General features: G+C 38.6%; 1 protein-coding gene across 2 annotated transcripts in view; it reads right to left on the reverse strand.

The window, feature by feature from the left end:
• Positions 1 to 8653, reverse strand: part of RAP1A (RAP1A, member of RAS oncogene family) — a 56500-nt gene that overhangs the window by 42333 nt on the left and 5514 nt on the right. The window contains exon 1 of one of the 2 annotated variants that reach the window (XM_014534622.1): positions 6126 to 6194. The exons of the other annotated variant lie outside the window; for it this stretch is intronic. The gene's annotated coding sequence lies outside the window, so the exon portion shown is untranslated. Of the gene's footprint in view, positions 1 to 6125; positions 6195 to 8653 lie in introns of those variants that run through there. 2 annotated transcript variants of the gene reach the window in all.

The following is an 8653-nucleotide window of genomic DNA, read 5'->3' on the forward strand; positions in this document are numbered from 1 at the left end:
TAGAGAATTAGAAACATCAATGAGAGAGAAACATCGATCAGCTGCCTCTTGCACACCCCCTATTGGGGATGTGCCCGCAACCAAGGTACATGCCCTTGACCGGAATCGAACCTGGGACCCTTCAGTCCGCAGGCCGACGCTCTATCCACTGAGCCAAACCGGTTAGGGCGTAAAGTTGTTTTATAAACATGTCATATTATAGCCTTAGTCTCACATCTATAAACAAATTCTAAAATATGTCTTTACAAAAACAGCCCTCTTCATTCTAAGTTTATTGTAATTTCTACTCAAACCAACATGACAGATCCCTACTTCGTGAGTGTCACGATTTGTGAGAGTCATCAAATCATCTCTGAAGGTCCCTATAAGCCACCATATTAACCTACAGTGTTCTTTCTACCCATTCAACATTAATTTATCTCCTCAGAGCCCTCACACTTCACCAATTTCATTTCTTTTTGTAAAAATAAATTTACTTCCCACAGTCTAGCATAGCAACTTCCACCTGCAAATCCTGTAAACCCTTCTTTTGCAGCCTTCCACTAAAATAGTTTCTTTCAATCTCTCGATTATCTGCATCTACTTTCATTCCTGGTATCCATTACTGTTCCATAATCATTTAACAGAATTCTAATCTTAAATTTATTAAGATATTGAATCATTAAAGAATTAGGAACTGTATAAATATGCAGTTTAGAGACTCACATTACTAGTCTGTCCAGGTATTAACATCAATTAAAAATAATACTTATCACATTATGTATTTTAACCCTATTATCAGTTCGTATTTCTGAACAAACCACACTTTGTTGTACTAATAGAAAACAGAAACACATGCCCCCCACACAACTGAAATAGAGATTAGATGGTCAACTAATGTTGGCTACATAATTATTTCAACTACTGTTATATAATCTTATTTCAGACAACTACAGTAAATTTTAAAAAATTAAGAGATACAAACAGAATCAAAAAATAACATCCTGAATGTGAATAGAAGGGTCTAACACAGATATAACATTACAGACTGATAACATTACATACTACTTAGTTAAAATCTAAGTGAAAGTGATGCTTTCCATGTCTCTGGTATTTATTTCCCTCTTCAGGATTTTTACTGTGTGATTTATTTTAAGTAACTTAAACCACATGAGAGAAGAGGGACTTTTGTACAGAGAAAAAGAAAGGTGAAATCAATTGTTTGTGAAAAATGTTCTAGACTCATCTGAAAGAAAAATGTTGTTCTGAACTGAAGAAAAAATTATTGAGTTAAAGGCGGTCTTCTATCATTCACCTACTGATCCATTCATTCACTAAAATTCATATTCATTCATTCATATTTGTAATGCAAGCAAAATACAAATATTTATTGATCATCTATTTTATGCTTTTCTATGGCAGTCCCTGCTTCTGGTAATTTACTGTCAGCATTATTCCCTATAATTAGTTTGTTAATTTTCATAGATTATATAATTACTTTGAGTTTCATCATCTGTAAAAAATGGACAATATCTATTTCAAAGATTTGCTGTGCAGATTAAATGAGATGTAAGGGCTTTCTTTACCTTCAAGAAAAGGCCCTATGCTCTTTTATTTCAATTTTTTGGGACTAGAATAGAAAGTCTATTCATGTTTCACACACTTCATATGTCAACTCACGTAAAAAATAAATTTTTTTAAATTTCCGCTTTATTGAGGTATAATTAACATTTAAAATTGTGAATTTTCTTATAATAGTGTATCATGAGCCACTCAATCTTATTCATAACTTATTTTTCCTGCCAAAACGCAAGCAGACTTCTAAGAATGTAAGACATACATATTGGGAAGGTCACAAATGCCAACATAGTGACAGTGCCAAAATGGCCCAAACCAGGGAAGCTCCTACTCTCAGCTATGGTTGGGGAGGAGGAGGGAAGGGTAAGAGTAATCAGACCTAGGGGAGTGGCTGTAGTTCTGATTTCTGTTGACAAACAGAAATATCTTCGAACCAATTCAAAATAGACTCAACTAAGATGTTATAGTTTGAGACATTAAATCACTCTTTTGACTATCTGGGGTCCCTTTAGTAAATGAAGTATCACTCAGTTGACCAAATCTGGGCTTTTGAAGTTTCATTAGAAAAACACAGTATTTATAAAAAGTAACACACACTATCCCCAATATTATCTATAATAATAAAAGCATAATATGCTAATTAGACCGGATGTCCTTCCGGACGACCTTCTTGACGAAGCTGGGGCCTCGAGGGAAGCCCAGATCCCGGGTGCCAGAGGGAAGCCAGTGCCGGCAGCCGGGGTGAAGGAAGGTCTACTCTTGCACAAATTTCGTGCATCGGGCCTCTAGTGTGCTATATTTGCTTATTACAGTCAAGTGCTGCTTTATGATGGGGATAGGTGCTAAGAAATGGGTCATTAGGAGATTTTGTCATTGTGCAAGCATCAGAGTGCACATAGGGTGCACTTATAAAACCTAGATGGCATAGCCTCCGACCCACATAGGCTCTAAGGCTACACACCTGTACAGTAGGTAACTGTAACACAATGGTAAATATTTGTATAGCGAACACAGAAAGGATAGAGTACAAATACGATATAAAAGATGGAAAATGGTGCACTTATATAGGGCACTTATCATGAATGGAACTTGCAGGACTCGAAGTTGCTCTGGGTGAGTCAGTCAGTGAGTGGTGAGTGACTGTGAAGGCCGAGGACATTACTGCACGTAACTGTAGACTTTTTTTTAAAATAAAGTTCATGTTTGCTACACAAAATTTTAAAATTACACGAGATTAAATCAAATGCAAGGCAGAATGATGCAATCAAGAAACAAAGTGAGCCGAAACCGGTTTGGCTCAGTGGAGAGAGCGTCGGCCTGCGGACTGAAAGGTCCCGGGTTCGGTTCCAGTCAAGGGCATGTACCTGGGTTGCGGGCACATCCCCAGTAGGAGATGTGCAGGAGGCAGCTGATCGATGTTTCTCTCTCATCGATGTTTCTAACTCTCTATCTCTCTCCCTTCCTCTCTGTAAAAAATCAATAAAATATATTAAAAAAAAAAAAGAAACGAAGTGAACACGTGAAATGAGAGGCTGCTGCTAGCGTAACCTGGCATGCTGTTTTACAGCAAACTTTTTTATAAGTAGAGAGAGTACACTCTAAAAAAACAATTAATAGTATAGTAAATACATAAACCAGCAACCGTTCATCATGATCAAGTATTCTGTACTGTACATAACTGTATGTGCAGCAGGCTTGTTCACACCAGCATCACCACAAACAGGTGAGTAATGAATGCATTGAGATATGACTGTCACTAGGCGGAGGAATTTTTCAGTTCCATTACAATTTGATGGCACCATCACTGTAGATGTGGTCCATCTCTACAGAAATGATGCATGACCATAATTTAAAAATATTTTCAAATACACTTTTAAAGGAAAGAGATTTGAATAAAAATTAACAGGACTTTATTTCTGAGTTTAGAAAATATTTGAAAACTAAAAGAAACATTTAGAAAGGTATAACAAATCAATGCTTTAAAATATGCAAACATCTTGAAAGTATCACAAACCAATGGGGGTTGCTTCTTTTCTCAACTTGTAATATTAAAGAAAGACAGTGAACAGATAATTCACAGCTGCAGAGAGTTTACTTATGAGTCAAAAAGAAATATTAATATCAACCTTTAGGCTAATTTGCTTACATATTATTCAGCCAAGTGGAAAGTACAATTAATATAGAGCTAGAGCCAGATACCAGAATGACTAAGAATGGCATGAGCAAACTAATTTGTTTGTAATTAATAAATTAAGGGGAAAGGAGAGAACTCCATTCTAAGTTGCTTACCAAACTAGAAGTCTGTACTTTACTTTTCACTTCTGCTCACACAACTGATGTTTCTAAAGTCTAGTCACATTCACCAATGCTGGAACGACCACACACTGAAGAACTGCACTGTACATTGACATATTTTAAGATAGCTCCAGAAGTGCCAAAGTCTAAATGTGAAGGTTCCCTGTTAACTAAGAACTCAAAATGCTAAATAAGTAAAATTTATAAAGTTACAAATTTGTCAAAGGAATAGCATAAACATGCTTTTCATTAATGAAATAACAGGAATTTTTACCTTTCAATTTTTAAAATAGGTAGCAACAACCAAAGTGTATTGAGTCCTATCTTCTCTCAGAGGTTGTCTACCTCCATGGAGCCTGTATCTTAGACTCAAATTCTCTTTTGAATTTCAATTCCAAACTGGGTACACTTGAAGAGCCAGATTTTCACAACAGTGACTCCCAGCAACTCCCCTCAAAACCTTCCCTAGTTTCCTTTAAACTCTCAGATCCTGCCTTACCTGTATTATTACCAGCCTCCTTGTGTCCAGTCTCTTTCTTCCTCAATTAATTCTGAACTCTGTAGCTAGATTCATCTTCCAAAAGATGTCATTTCCCCCTATCAAAACTCCTTGCACTCCTGAATAAAGTCTATACTTCTCAATCTAGCATTCAATGAGTTCTTAAGCCTAGCCCTAATCAATCTTTATGGCCTTAATGCCACATTTACTAATTATATAGGCTTAGGCTTCTGTCAAATCAATCTCCTGTTCTCCAACTTGTCCTGAACTTTCTATCCTGGCTCATGCCATTCCTACCAGAAAGAATGTCTACTACCACCCTGACTGGGTAGCTCAGTTGGTCAGCACATTGTCCCAGTGTGTCAAGGTTGTGGGTTCCATCCCATCAGGTCACATACAAGAATCAAGCAATAAATGCATAAATGAGTGGAACAACAAATCGATGTTTCTCTCTCTCCCTCAAAAAAATAAATAAAAATAAATCAATAAAAAATACAAATAAAAAGAATATCTACTACCACTCCCCTCCAGCTGCCATTGCTCAAGGCCATTTTGCATCTCTCAAGGCCATTTTGCACTGTCATGTAGGCAAGGCCACACAAATGACATCTCTTGCCCCACCCACCAAAACTGGCAAAACAAAACACAAAAAAATAAATTTAACAATAGCTAGTTTTTATTAAATGCCGACTACATGCCAAGCAGTCTTACACAATATTTCTAATCCTCTCAACAATCCTATGAAGTAATTATTATTCCCCTTTTAAAGATGAGAAAGCCAAATTTCATAAATATCAAATCATATATATTTAGCAAGTTACCTTAAGTTACATACACAGTAAGTTGCCTCAAATCATGGACTTAGTAAGTGGCAAAGCAAGGATTTGAACCTAAGCTGCCTAACTCCAGAGCCACTGCTCTAAACACTAAGTATTTATTTTTTGTTCTGAACCATGTGACTAACCCACCCATATATCTGAAATAATTTTTTTACATAAGTTTTACTACATGCTATAAGCTTTCTCAGGTTTGTCATTTTAGTAAAGGGAGAACTTTAAAATGCCATTTTTTCCCAATAAAAAACAATGCTCAAATTGTAACCTCAAGGAGTATCTTTTTATGGAACACTAGAGGCCTGGTGCACGAATTTGTGCACCAGTGGGGTCCCTAGGCCTGGCCTACGGGATTGGGCCGAAACTGGCTCTCCGACATTCCCTGAGAGGTCCCAGATTGCAAGAGGGTGCAGGCCAGGCCAAGGGACCCCACTGTTGTACAATCAGGGCCAGGGAGGGATGTGGGAGGTTGGCCAACTGCAGAGGGACCGTGGGAGGGCTCCAGAGCATGTCCAGCCTGTTTCGCTCAGTCCTGATCGGCCGGACCCCAGCAGCAAGCTAACCTACTGGTTGGAACATCTGCCCCCTGGTGGTCAGTGCACATCATAGCGACTGGTCGACCAGTTGACTGTCTGCCCCCTGGTGGTCAGTGCACGTCATAGTGAGTGGTTGAGTGGCCTTAGCATTCATTAGCATATTACACTTTGATTGGTTGAATGGACAACCGAACACTTAGCATATTAGGCTTTTATTATATAGAATTTTTACCTAAAATATTTTCAAAGAAATTCATTCCAACCAATTTTTTCAAAGATGACTACAAATTACCAATCATACACTATGATGGTTTTACAGATTATTAATAATCTGAGGATTTTGTGGTTCCCACCCAAGAATTGTAAAAGATATCTATCAAATTGGCAAAGATTGTAAAAACTGACCTACTCAATGCCATTGAAGGTGAAGTGAGACACACTCTTATACACAGGGTAACCACCCTCTGATCCAGTTATCCCACTTCTGAGAATCTATCCTAAAGAAAGAAAGAAAAACACAAAGATGCAATCAAAGACAAATGTACAAAAATGTCTGCCCCAGTATTATTTAAAACTAGAGATCCGGTGCATGGATTCGTGCACACTCAAAGGAAATTAATTAGAAGGTGGCCAGTGGGGTGAGATGGGGTGAGACAGGCGGGACATACCCTGGAGCCAACCTCCCGTGGTCCCTCCCCAGCCGGCCGCACCTGGGGAGACACTGGGGCTTGAAGGGCGTCTATGGAGTGAGCGGTGGGGTACCTTGGCCTGGCCTGCGGGGATTGGGCCAAAACTGGCATCCGACATCCCCCAAGGGGCCCCGGAGTGCAAGAGGGCACTCTGCAAAGTTGCTGTCGCTCGGCAGCTCCTGTGTTGAGAGTCTGCCCCTGGTGGTCAGTGCGCATCATAGCTACTGGTTGGAGGGTCAAACGGTTGCTTAGGCTTTTATATATATTGATACATAGTAATACTATAAAGAATTGACCTAAAAATCCCACACTAGGTTGAACACCAATATCCTGTTTAGAGAAAAAAGTAGGAGCAAAACAGCCTATATAAAAGCATTAATTCCAATTTTTAAGAAAAAAAATATGTACATGCAAGAAAAAACTAGAAAAATGTACTAAATGTATTAAAATGTTACTATTAAAATGTTAGTAGTAATTATCTCTAGGTGATAGGTTTATAGGTGATTTTCAATTACTTCTTTCATTTATGTTCTTTTCAAAATTTATCACAATGGAACATAAATTACTTTAAACAGGAAAACAATGTTTAAGCAGTTATAGCCACTGAAAATGAACCTAACAAGAACATATTACTTGGAACAGAAACTACATTTCCTAGTGTAAAGAAATCAGCAAACTTGTTTTGTTTCCAGCTTCTATTACATTCACGTTTACCTTTAGATAGTGTAAAGAATGTTATCCATGACTCAGTAGCATTCGCGGAAGTACAAAGGCTCACTAAAAGTCAGCCAATACTCCAACAGAAAGCATCACAGTTAAGTGAACTGTTTTACTGTATGCCTATTGAGAACTAGAGTCCTGGTGCATTAATTCATGCACCAGTGGGGTCCCTCAGCCTGGCCTGCGGGATCGGGCTGAAACCAGCTCTCTGACATCCCCCTAAAGGTCCTGGATTGCGAGAGGGTGCAGGCCCAGCTGAGGGACTCCACCGGTGCATGATCGGGGCCGGGGAGGGACGCAGGAGGTTGGCCAGCCTGGGACCGACTGTGGGAGAGCTCCAGGGCATGTCCAGCTTGTCTTGCTCAGTCCCGATTGGCCGGACCCCAGCAGCAAGCTAACCTACTGGTCAAAGCATCTGCCCCCTGGTGGTCAGTGCATGTCATAGCAAGAGGTTGAGCATATCATTGGCATATTATGCTTTGATTGGCTGAATGGCTGAACGGACACTTAGCATATTAGGCTTTTATTATATAGGATAATAAACTCAAAACATGCAAAATGGAAAAATCAGAAAAACTATTCTCATTTTGTAAATTAACTAAACATACTGTTGTTGCCTTATAAGTACATCACAGGTCTGAAGGGGGGAGGAACTTGAAAATAAAGCTGGCAAACTACCAACATTCACTAAAAATGCACAGTGATGCATTTGTCTATATGTACATTTCTGTCCTAGTGGATAGTTAACTTCAGTCACAGGATAATTTTAATCAGTGTAGAAAAAATATTATGCTGGACTGCAAAGAAACCCACACAAAAATACACTCACATTAAACAAAATTAAATTTGCTAGCTGAAAAAAAAACTTCCCACAATGTGACATATATGCAGAAAAGCAATTTGAAAAATAAAAGTCTTGGACAGAAGTAAAATAGGCAGTAGAAAGCAAATAATTTTTATTTCAGTATGTTTTAAATAAATTGGAAACTGGTTTGCTCTAATACTAAAAAGCTGTTAAAAAAATAAGACCACAGAAATAGCTGTTAAGTAGCTAAGAGATCATTTAAAATAGTTTACTTAGAAAATGAATATACGCCCTGGCCAGTGTGGCTCAGTTAGTAGGAGCATCATACAATCCACCAAAAGGTCTTGGGTTACATTTACAGTCAGGGTACATACCTCTCCCCCACTTTCCCTCTCTCTAAAAAAAACAATGAAAATGTCCTTGGGTGAGAACTTAAAAAAAAAGAAATGGCCTGGCTGGTATGGCTCAGTTGGTTGGGTGTCATCCCCTGCACCAGGAAGATGCCAGTTCAATTCCTGATCAGGACACATGTCTGGTTGTGGGCTCCATCCCTGGTAGGGGGCATGCAGGAGGCAGCCAATCAATGTTGTGCTCTCACATCAATGTTTTTCTCTCTCTCTCCCTCTCCTTTCCTCTCTCTCTAGGAATCAGTAAACCATTCTATAAATAAATAAATAAGTAAGTAAGTAAGTAAGTAAGTAAAACAAAGAATAATATTA

This window comes from Myotis brandtii, unplaced genomic scaffold (assembly GCF_000412655.1).
Source record: "Myotis brandtii unplaced genomic scaffold, ASM41265v1 scaffold131, whole genome shotgun sequence".
Taxonomy (NCBI): Eukaryota; Metazoa; Chordata; class Mammalia; order Chiroptera; family Vespertilionidae; genus Myotis; species Myotis brandtii.